This window comes from Periplaneta americana, chromosome 12 (assembly GCF_040183065.1).
Source record: "Periplaneta americana isolate PAMFEO1 chromosome 12, P.americana_PAMFEO1_priV1, whole genome shotgun sequence".
In the NCBI taxonomy this organism is placed as follows: domain Eukaryota; kingdom Metazoa; phylum Arthropoda; class Insecta; order Blattodea; family Blattidae; genus Periplaneta; species Periplaneta americana.
This window is the reverse complement of record NC_091128.1, coordinates 112,194,135-112,205,903: the sequence shown is the minus strand read 5'-3', so window position 1 is coordinate 112,205,903 and position 11,769 is coordinate 112,194,135. Positions and strand designations below refer to the sequence as shown.

At 32.2% G+C, this 11,769-nt stretch overlaps 1 long non-coding RNA gene across 1 annotated transcript; it reads left to right on the top strand.

Annotated features, from left to right (window-relative positions):
- Positions 1-769: 769 nt before the first annotated feature.
- Positions 770-10,301, top strand: LOC138710076 (uncharacterized). The gene is made up of 4 exons (XR_011335049.1): positions 770-799; positions 2,544-2,610; positions 7,609-7,703; positions 10,222-10,301. It is a non-coding gene; the product is annotated as an uncharacterized lncRNA (long non-coding RNA).
- The last annotated feature ends 1,468 nt before the right edge of the window (positions 10,302-11,769 follow it).

Genomic DNA, 11,769 nt, shown 5'->3' with positions numbered 1-11,769 from the left:
AGTGTTATTTATTATAAAATGTGAATTCAATTTTAATTACTAACTTCTGCCAATTTCGTCAATATATGAATTATAGAGAATAAGTGATGAGCACCATCGTCGCATATCTCTTGTTATTTCTTTTTTTCAATATTAATTCTCCTATTAGTATTTATTCTTAGTCTCAGTTTTGCAGCTTGATTTATGCTTTTATAACTTTTAATGCTCATACCTTGCAATCATAAAACTGTATCCCACAGTTTTATAAAATATCCCAATTATTACATTAATCTTTTAAAATGTTGAATATTGTGCTGCTTTTTTTCTTATAATTGTAAATCACTTTTATTTCATATTAATAACAAAATGAAGAAATGCTTTACATCCAAGGCAGTGAAAAAGTGTATCAATTATACTCGTATATGTAATTGATATTATTTCATATTATAGAGTTCTCCATTAGATCATTAAGAAACTATTAAAGTACAGCCACAACCGAGCAATGATGTCAGTCTCAGTGTCAAGAGGATATATGGATAAGTCAATTCGTATCTGTTTCCAGTACCAAGACAGAGTAGATATCCGCATTCAGTCACATGTATATAGTAAATTTTATCATTCTAAAAGAATGATGGTTTTTTGAAACTCTGTACAATATTTCCTGTAAGTGGAGTGTCAATCAAAAGCAACGCAACGCATTTCTTCAGCTGTCGGCACAACATGTTTCATTCTTGTCCTCAGGACTTTCCTACCGATTCCTGTATATAAGTCGCCGTCCGACAGTGTAGCCATACCAGTACCAGGCTTCCAACAAGTTCAGGTAAGAGCTCTTCTTGTAAATTATATGGTTATATTATACCTAATTTTGATTAATTCTAACATTATATTTTAAGTTCTAGAATATTCTCAACTCTAAATATGCCTACAAATCTCATTTTCCCAGTAATACCTACCCTGTTTACATGTAGTTCCAGGACTTTTAGATTTGAGGACTTATTTCTTTTACTAACTTCAACTTCTTATCCTATTTCCTTAGTGGCTAATATAATACTTTGTTTCTGCTATTAATTATGTGTTATTATATTCAGAATGTAAAAATTTTGCGACTTTTGTCTGAACGTAAACTTCCAATGAACAGCTATGTCTCATAAAGCTAAAGTGACATTCTTATGATGTGAAAATAATTCCAATGGCTTAAATTTTCCACACTGAATTTTGATTAACAGGGGATAATAAAAACCGATAACAGATAGCAGTCAACTTTCTTTAAATGACAATAAATCTGAAACAATTAGTTTTGGCTTGCACGCAATGTTACTAATAATTCACTCATCTAAGACACTTTTCCAATTCTTCTAAGAACCTATCTTCCATGCGAGTAGGTGCTGAGTTCTTTTATTCTCAGTTACGAAATTTGATTTATGTATACATCACTGGTAACAGTCCGCCCGGTTTTAGCAGGACTCAGTACCTGTTCATACCGTAGATAGGCTTTTAAGAATTGAAAAGGATCTTCGGCGAGAGAATTATCAGTAACGATATATGGCCAGCCAGGTCACCTGATTTCACTCCTGCTATTTTCTTTGGGAATACTACATTAAATTTTAAGTGAATAGGCCTACAAATAATCCCATATTCATTCAACACCAATTGATTTATCTACGTACTTATAACAATTTTTCAGTAAAAAACATAAAAGAAATGTACATCATTTCAAATATAATTCAGCGAAATTTCAAAGTCACTCAATGACAAAGTTATCTCTATCCATAACCGAAATGCCTAACATAGTAATGTAATAATTTCTGCCCACTCGTGTTAGTGCAATGATAAAGAGAAGCAGAGATGCTCCGAATAAACCCGTCTGCAACTTCTACTTTGTCCATAACAACTTTGCCCGGGATCCAATCCGGGTAACCTAGACGGAAGACTACCGTGGTAGAATTTTATTTACTGACACAAGTTCTTGAATATTTCAATGAAAAATCCCTTTCTTTCTTATTTCATTTTTTCTCGAAATAAATAATTTCATATAAGATGTGTTATAATCAAAACGTTATAGTTCACAATTATAAATTCGTTCACTTAAGACAAATATTATGACAACCAGACGTCATTGATTATATCAGTACAGAACGTCATAGTACAATGGTGTCCGATACGAAAGTCTATGCGACGTGAATTTGTCATTTTTCACAGTTGTCTGAGCCCACATACCAAAATAATTAACGCTTAAACCTGTACTACGTAGAAAAACATTCTCGAATTCACATCTATTCTTTCTACTCGTACGTTTAAATAACCGCTCATTTATTATTTTCGCCCCCCATGTAAATGTTTTCACTTCCTGGGTTTGTTCTATATAGTAACAATTTATGAGAAAATATGTTTATTTCGAACATGTAGCATTATAAGTGTATTTCGTTCAGTTCTACCATAGGTATGTAATATGCATTGTTTCTTCCTGCTCAATTTTACATATTTCCTTACATTTATAATTCTGTACCGTGTATTACTAAGTACAAAGTAAAAATAATACACTGAACATGAATTTTGTATTGCAGGTTCTACAGCAAAATGATTCGAACTCTCGTTGTGTTCACAATTGCTGCGGCTGTTCTCGCCATTCAGGTAAGATACAATGATTTTCTTTACACATGAATTTCACCCTCTGTACGTGACGACTTCTGAAATGTATGAAAATGTTGCCAATGGTAATAGCTATTTTTAGTATTTTCGGTTCACTGTGTACACCATATGAAACTGTGACACAAATTCAAGCATTAGTATACAGTAGAATCTCTTACACATCCTAGATTACATCAATAAAATCAATTCACCTTCACCTAACACATATATCAAATTTGTAATCAAAACCGAAATAAAATATACATTTTCTAAATAGACGAATAGTTTAAAAAATGGCCTAAGATTTATAACAGAATAGATAATTATATTTCAAGAAAATTCTACATCATATAAATATTTGGGCGGTATCTACTATATTTCAATTATTGTGAAACCTAGAATATGAAATTCACACTAAAAGAATCTTAATTTCCAACATAGAAGAAAATAAGAAAAGCCATTGAAAAGGATTCGAGATTCGAAAACTCGAATCTTTCTAATCGTAATATAAAAAACAATAATTAACGCTTTGGAGATATTAGTCTTAACTCCATTGGCGTCCAATAGAAGATTCCACTAAAAAAACGGCGATTGTAGCAATTTCTGATCACCAGTATCAACTTACGTCGGCCGTGAGTGTGAAAATGTTGTCTGTATGACATCTAGCGGAATCTTCAGGTACTTTCTATAGGCTAGATCAGAAAATCGAAAATTCTCGAAACAAACTGTCTGTAATTCTCGAAGTTTCTAGCAACAGAATCAACTCATGCCGAGGTATACAAACCGAGCGTCCCGCTCATTACTTAAGTTATCTTTATCTAATAATTGAACTGCAATAGTTCTACTCATGTCAGCGCAGCTTGTCACTTGTACACGCTATCAATATGTGCTCGGCGTTATCCAGACTATTTTTGTCTCCACTTCTCATTGTCATGCTTTATCCCTACGTAGTCTTCATCTTCCTATTCATCATCTTCAAATTCTTCATTATCATGATCATACTTTCACCTCTTTCTCTTTCTCCCTCTGCGCAAATAGTAATCATAATAATATAATAAAGTAAAATTATTATTATTATGATTATGATTATGATTATTATTATTATTATTATTATTATTATTATTATTATTATTATTATTATTCTGTCAAGAATGCGACAGATTTGTGGAATGCGAAAATTGCTATGTATGTATGTATGTATGTATGCATGCATGCATGCATGCATGCATGTATGTATGCATGCACGTATTTATTTATTTATTTATTTATTTATTTATTTATTTATTTATTTATTTATTTATTTATTTATTTATTTATTTATTTATTTATTAAGATTACAATTGGACTTACACACGGTGGCAGTGATATATAATATAAAATAATATTATAAATTGTATGATTCGTCCCACCACAAATTTTAACATGTCCGAAACGTTGCTTTTCCCTTGCTAGAGATGAATATACAAGTGAAAGTGAAACAATCCAGCAGATTGAAACGGACAGTAGGGCACTCTTAATTAAAAAGAAAACCTACAAAGCGTTTTCTGATTGAATTCAAGGTATTATTATTATTATTATTATTATTATTATTATTATTATTATTATTTTTATTGGAATATTGAGATGAAATTTCAATGGTCTGGCAACATCACCGCTAACACAATGCTTTTTACTCCTGTAAGAGGTCAACGAATTCAGGTCTGTCTGTCTTAGCGAAATACCTTCAATCTCCCTTTCTGACTACAGTGTTGCGAACTGGTCGCATCGATCAGTAACTTCAAATTAGTAGTCCTTAAATTAATTCACGTGAAAAACGTCCACGCTATCGAAATACACCAGAGGGATAAATTATTATAAGATAAATTCATTATAAGATTTTCTATTAATATAGACAAAATTCATAATCCTACTAGGAATAGTTATGATGTTAATCATTTCGGCGGGGGGGGGGGACTTCCTTTCTGAGACAACTGCGGACCTTCCATCTTTATGGTGTTACACTTTTTTGTTACATACATCATTCGCTCTGAAAACATTTTTGAGAGCATTTTGACAAATAACTTCATTAACTGAATCTTAAAAATAAATGAATCATTAGATGACAAGAAATGGTCTCTTAAACCAAATTATAGTAATTTAGTAATTATTTCTGATTGTAAAATTTAGTTGTTACATACAACATAATCTATTCGCTCTGAAAATCTAAAGGGATATTTCACTCCCACACTATAGAAACAGAAGTTAACATAATACTAATATTAACCATTACTTTTTCCTTCGTTCATAGAGATCTTCAAACACGGGAGTGGTTCTAATTTCAATAGTCTTTCATTCATACAACTGACTATTATGTCATATCTCTTCACTAAGAGCTACAATCTTCTCGATACTCATGATCTTCTTTTCAATCTATAATTAGCACCTCTGGTAAATGATTACTGCATATTGGAGTATCTCAAATTTCAGAGTTTTTACATGTATTCTGATAATTCACTTCGTCCCACTTTTATATTTTTCCCACATCTTTCCTTGATATCTCCATACCTGTGAAGCTTGACTTGTGCTTATTCCTTTCAGCGTTTATTTTCGTCCGAAACAGCAGTTATAATTTTGGATAATTTAATAAAATAACCTAATTTTTTAGGTGAAAGACTTTCCTAATACATCCAAAAAATTACAAATCCAAACATAAAATCAATATTAAGTTCAGACCAAATTATCTGAAAGATTCTTGCTCAATGCAGATGATACATCACAAACAGTGAGATCAAATAAATTCTCTGAGTGACAAAAATGTGTTATTGACAATTTATTGTCACAAAACTTCACATAAGGTAACAAGTTTTACTATTACTAATGACATAAGCATTGCTAAGAGCTTGGAAGAATATTAATTTCCACAGAGTAAGATGTTTAGATGAAGATATGTAAGTGACAAGATACATATTACACATAATATTTTGGTATTATATATCACACAGCTTAATAATAACAAGTTTAAGTTCACAAATTTTAGCTTATGTAACATTTGCCAAGATCTGAAACAACTAACAAATTATGTTAACTATTCGTGGCTTCAAATCTAGCTCTGGACAGTTCTGTTCTTGTAATTGCAATATTTGATTTCTTATTCATTCATAGTTTTCTGCCCAAGGACAAGTCTCTAACTACAAACCCAACATTCTCCAATCTTTCCTACTTTCTGTCCTCCTCTTAGTCTCCGCATATGATCGAAATATCTTACCGTATCTATCATCTTCTTTTACACCGAACTCTTCTCCCGCTTACAATTACTTCTGCATCCTTCAGTAGGCAGTTTCTTCTCAGCCAGTGACCCAACCAATTCCTTTATCTTTTCCTGATCCATTTTAATGAATAATTGTACAATAAGTGAAATAATGAATAACTTCAGTCTATGAACTTATCTAATTTTATTAATGGTCTAAAAACCATTATTTTTGTTTAATCAAGCTTCCTCAAACGTTTTCGACCATTGTGTGGTCGTCATCAGGTCTATGTAGCATTATATGTTTATGTGGTGAACACAAAATTATATATTGCTGCAACCTCAAAATAATCTATATCAGTCTTAACCAAATCTTGCAAAAATGCAATAGACGTTATACGTATAAGACACAAATATTTTAACTGGAAACGTCATCTCATATGGTATGGATAAGTTTAAAACCCATTACAAAATCGTATCGTGTTTAATGATATGTAATTTACATAAATATTAATATTGATTTTAATTTAATTTCAATTTCCAAACTTAAAAAAGCTGTTTCATAGCAAATGTATTGCCAAAACCACATATCTCCAAAAATTAAAAAATGTTGTATTCTTACATATAAAAAGAGAATCCACTGTACACAAATATCTCTGCAAAACGCTAATTTTAGCAATCTGAAGCCATTGCCATATATGAGATTCAGATACGCCATCTGGCAGAATCTTCCACAAATTACTCTCATACCAAGAATTCGAGAGATCCGAGGAATTTGAAAAAATTAGTATTCGTCCTACTAGTATTTTATTGATTTCCTTTGTTACATACATACATACATACATACATACATACATACATACATACATACATACATACATACATACATACATACATACATACATACATACATACATACATACATACATACATACATACATACATACATACATGCATGCACACATACACATCACATACATACACATATTAAATTACAATACACTGAACTGCTTTGCATTGAGTTGAAAAAGAAGTCAACACGAATTCTGTGTATTTATTTGCCTAACTCATTTCCAGGCAAATAAAATTATTTTCATGTAACTTGAATCATAATTAAACAACATAAAATGTGAACAGTGACACACTCATCCCCGTATTTAAGTAGTGCTAAGCACATTTGCTTATGCAAATCTTAGACATTTGCCAGTCAAACTGGAAAAAGAAAAGTAGTGTGTAATAGCTACTTTACATAATACCAATATCTAAACAGGTATCTGCGAAGTAGGAAAATATCGAAAATTTATTTTCAGCTAGATATTTTTCTTTCCTAACAATTTCGCCGCCCCTACAAATTTGCAGCCCTGTATCTGAGCCCATATGACCCATGTGTAAATATGGGCTTGGAAGCATTTTTTTTCGAAATGAAGCATTCATCCCAACAACGTTATAAGCAACAAATGTAAATTATACAGGAGAGTAAATAAATTATAAAAATTGTAAAAATCATAACGTCGTTCTAATAAACAGTATTAATTTTAGAATATCTGTAACGTTGTCAACTGTTCATTTAGGCAAAAACAAGATTTCCCATTGCATGCAGTAGGGCTGACATAATGTAATTCCAATTTAATTCATATTCAACAAAACTGTTGGTTACATCGTTATTCGAGTGAATAATTCAATCGTGTGGATCGTATGAGGAGATGTGTTTGGTCTTCATAAAATATTTCATGTCCACTGGTAAATATTTAACAAGTATCTTTATGTTTTTACAGAGCGTTATGGTGACAGCACAGGACGAGGATCCCGACATTGCCCGAGCGATAGCGAAATGAGTTCTGGTTTTGTAGAGCTGTTTCAAGATTTTCAGGTATGATTCATTCATCTTTGATAGCGTGTGAACGAAAAGTGTGATTTTCGAGACATAAAAGACAAATGCAGAATATTTTTAGTATTATCATGAAATTGATTGAAGTTATAGACCTAATACTCCAATTCGAGTAATCTTAGATAGACAAGTTGTTATCCTACTTATTTTTATATAGTTGGATCTTGGTTTCGAACTCTAACGTTCTACAGCTTCCTTTACAAGTCTCTTTCACTTATTACTTCCTGCCTTCATAGTACATTATGTGCCTTCTAGTTTCTCTTCTTAGAGAGTAAAATATTTTTTCCATCACTGATCATACTTTTCATTATTTCGTTTTTACCCCTCATTCAACGTACAATTAAAGACTTCTGATCATTTCGATCGGTATTTTTTATCTACTTCAAATTTTGTCCTACTTCGCAAATTCAGCCAATGCAAATAGGGTAGAGGCTGGGGAAAATGTTTCTCTTAACCCAATAGCAATCCGTTTCATGCTTATACGGTCTCCGAAAATAATTCAATCATTTCAACCTCTTTAATCTCAGGGGGTTATTCTTCGAGACATTCCAAATAAAACACTTTAACATATTTTTGCTCGTTTTTGCTACTTTATAGAGAGAAAAATTATTTTATATGAAACATTTCATAACATGTTTTGCAAAAGCCTTTGATTTACTCGTATATCACACTATCCTCAATCAATTTAAGAAAGCACAGTATTATGATAATAAGTTTTTGAAAGAATATTATTTTTGACCTTTATATGTGCAGGAATTTAATCTCAACAAATGTAAATTTTCGTTCTGAAAAGGAATTTTACAATGTTAAGTTTCTTATTAGAGGAGAAAAATTCGCTCTGGCGCCGTGGATCCAACCTGGGTCCTTGGTTCTACGTAACATGCGCTCTAACTACTGAGCAAAGCAGAAGTTTAATCCATAGGACTGGATCGAATCCCTCTCTAATGTTTTTCCCTTTGTGGCCTTACTCCGTGTTCGACATATATGTTGACATATATTGAGCCAACTGCCATTATTTTCATTATATTTCTCTTCTAATAACAATTGTTATCATAACAAATTCTGTAGGACCAAAAATTAATCTTCACGTAGAATTTTAGATTTGTTCGGATCAAATTACTGCATATTTAAAGGACAAAACTAAAATTCTTTCATTCATTTCTTTTCGTAATAAAATTATCATAAATTGGCTCAACATATTGCGAAATAACTCAATGGCTTTTTCGAAACACGCTATGAAATATTTCATATAAAACAATTTTTTTCTCGGAACGAAAGCAAAAACGAGCAAAATTGTAATAAACTATTTTATCTTAAATATCTCTGGGAATAACCCCCTAAAATTAGTGACGTTACTTACGGTTCACCTGTATTGATTATTACATTAGTCTGTGTAACTTATTGGTAACGTCATTTAGAGTCATTTTTAGGCATGAAAATTCATTTGCGGATGGGGATGACGCACTTTTCCAGAAGTAGAATAAACCCCGGTCAACTTTTCAGCATAAGTGATGCAGAAAGAGAACTTAATTTTCGAAATAACGTATCTCTATCTCTATGTGCAGCGAATTCTCCTGAAAAACTGATCATACGGGTACAATGTTCAAGTATATCTGCTATTTATGTTATCTACAATTGTTACACATTAAAATATATATTTAAAAAAAAACCTAAGTGTATCTTGGTTTGAAATAAATGACTCATACTGGCGCTCAATTTCAAAAATAACAACAGCATTTTCTTCTGCATTTTTGTATTAATACCATAATTAATTTAGAAATAGGACGGATTACTCAGTATCTAAGGTAAAAGCTTTTACTAACAGGTATTGATACACAGCATTATTGAGGGGAATTCAAAGTTCTAATGTCGCACATTTCAGTTATACACAGTTCATTAGAGCGGAGTACGAAGCTAAGCGAGTTCACCTTGCCTTTTAAACACATTTACTACGCATAACGAACAACTAATAGTCTAAAATCGAAATAAAGTCGTCTCAGTACAATATTTATATATGTCAACATTTATAACACTTATCAACGCCGATCTACATATGTAATACAACACTAGGGAGGATATAATTGCCTTAAGACATGTAGGGCAATTGTATTATATACCGTATAATTATAAGTATTTATATCTCCTCAAAAGTATATTTATAATATAATTTTCATTTAAATATTGAAATCTTTCTTGGTAATCGGCAAAACATCATTTCTACTGATTTAAGTGTATATTAACTTATCTCATGTATCTATGCTTTCTGAATAATAGTTCAGAGATAGAAAATATAAACAGTAATATCAGTTCCATTTTGATAAATGCGTAAAACACTATGTCATTGTTACGATACTCATATGTACCTTAACGATACTTACTTAAATTCTTAGTGTAATTAGATTTAATCACAGCCCTTGTAATATGCAAATCTATGTATTTTACTAATTTAATTTTTTTGTATTGCTGTTCTTGTCTTAATTTTACTTCTCTTTTGTTGCAGGAACTACATCATTTCCATTAGAATGTGTCTTGATGTAAGAATAATAAATCGATTCAGTTAAATAAAGAATTCATAACTTGTTTTATTTGTCACTCGGTCTACAAATCCCAATATGCCACATTTATGTGTCATTCGTTTTGCCAAATTGAAAGAATATTAGCAGTACAATGCAATACAGTGTCCTAAAGGTACGATTACCAACTTTACTTGAAGAAAATATGTGCATCTAAGGAATCGACCAAATTTCACATAGAAAAGTCAAAAAATTATTTAGTTCTCTTAGGTACTAAAACATGATTATTCTACACTTTGGCAGTCACTATCTGGAGATAGATTCTGCTTGCGTAATATTTTGAATCATTTTAACAAGTTATAAAAAATTTCTACACGAGTATTGGAAATTAATTGAATTTGCTCGCTGATAGGACTGACATACGTTTCTTGCAAAATTTACATGTAATATTCTTAAATCCTTTAAAATTCCCTTTTATGAGGTTCAGAAAATTGTAATGGAAATTCTGAAGGCCTCTCTTCAAATTTTACACTATCATCTATATATTAACATGTAATTTTATGTTTTAATGTACAAATCTAATCCATATTTTGCCCGTTTCATTTCCCTTTATCTTTTATGTTTGTTAATTCCGGATCCCAGTGGTCAACCTCACTTGAGGACGGATGATTTTAAATATTAGTAGTTCTACATAGATTGCACATTTTTAATGCATCTCTGAACAACAAAATTCATCATATACTCGTATATGATTTCATTCATGGCAAATTAAATTTAAGAAATAAATATTTATACAATATGTAAAAATAAGAGAGAAAAATGCTTGAAGAGAAGTAAACAATACGGGAGCCGAGAGACTTAAAATTAGGGAAAAATACGGGACACCTAGCAAAATACGAGATGGTAGGCAATCTAACCAAAACGATAACAAACAGTTATATGTCTATTAGTTCCCCTCGAGGGGAGGGGCTCGGGATAGGAACAGTCATCGCACGTAGGGCGTTTGAGTGGGCCCACTGTACTACCTACAATGAAATTTTGTGCTTTTCCTAACGCCTCACGCACTATAGATTTCCCCGCAGGTCGTCACTGAACTCCCCTGCAACCTACAGAATCCTTTACCTTTCCGCGTAGGCATCTCCGCTATCTCTCAACCCTAATCGCAGGAGCTATCACGAGCCCAGAAGATAGCACATTATACATAGCACTACCACCAGCAACTAATGACCACATAACCATGGGGTTCAAGCTCGCAGCTGACTCTACATCGGGTAACGGCCAGCGCGTCTGGCCGCGAAACCAGGTGGCACGGGTACCATTCCCGATCGGGGCAAGTTACCTGGTTGAGGTTTTTTCCGGGGGTTTCCCTCAACCCAATGTGAGCAAATGCTGGGTAACTTTCGGTGCTGGACCTCGGACTCATTTCACCGGCATTGTCACCTTCAACACATTCAGACGCTAAATAACCTAAGATGTTGATAAAACGTCGTAAAATAACCTACTAAAAAAGAAAGGCCCTACATCGGAGCAAATCT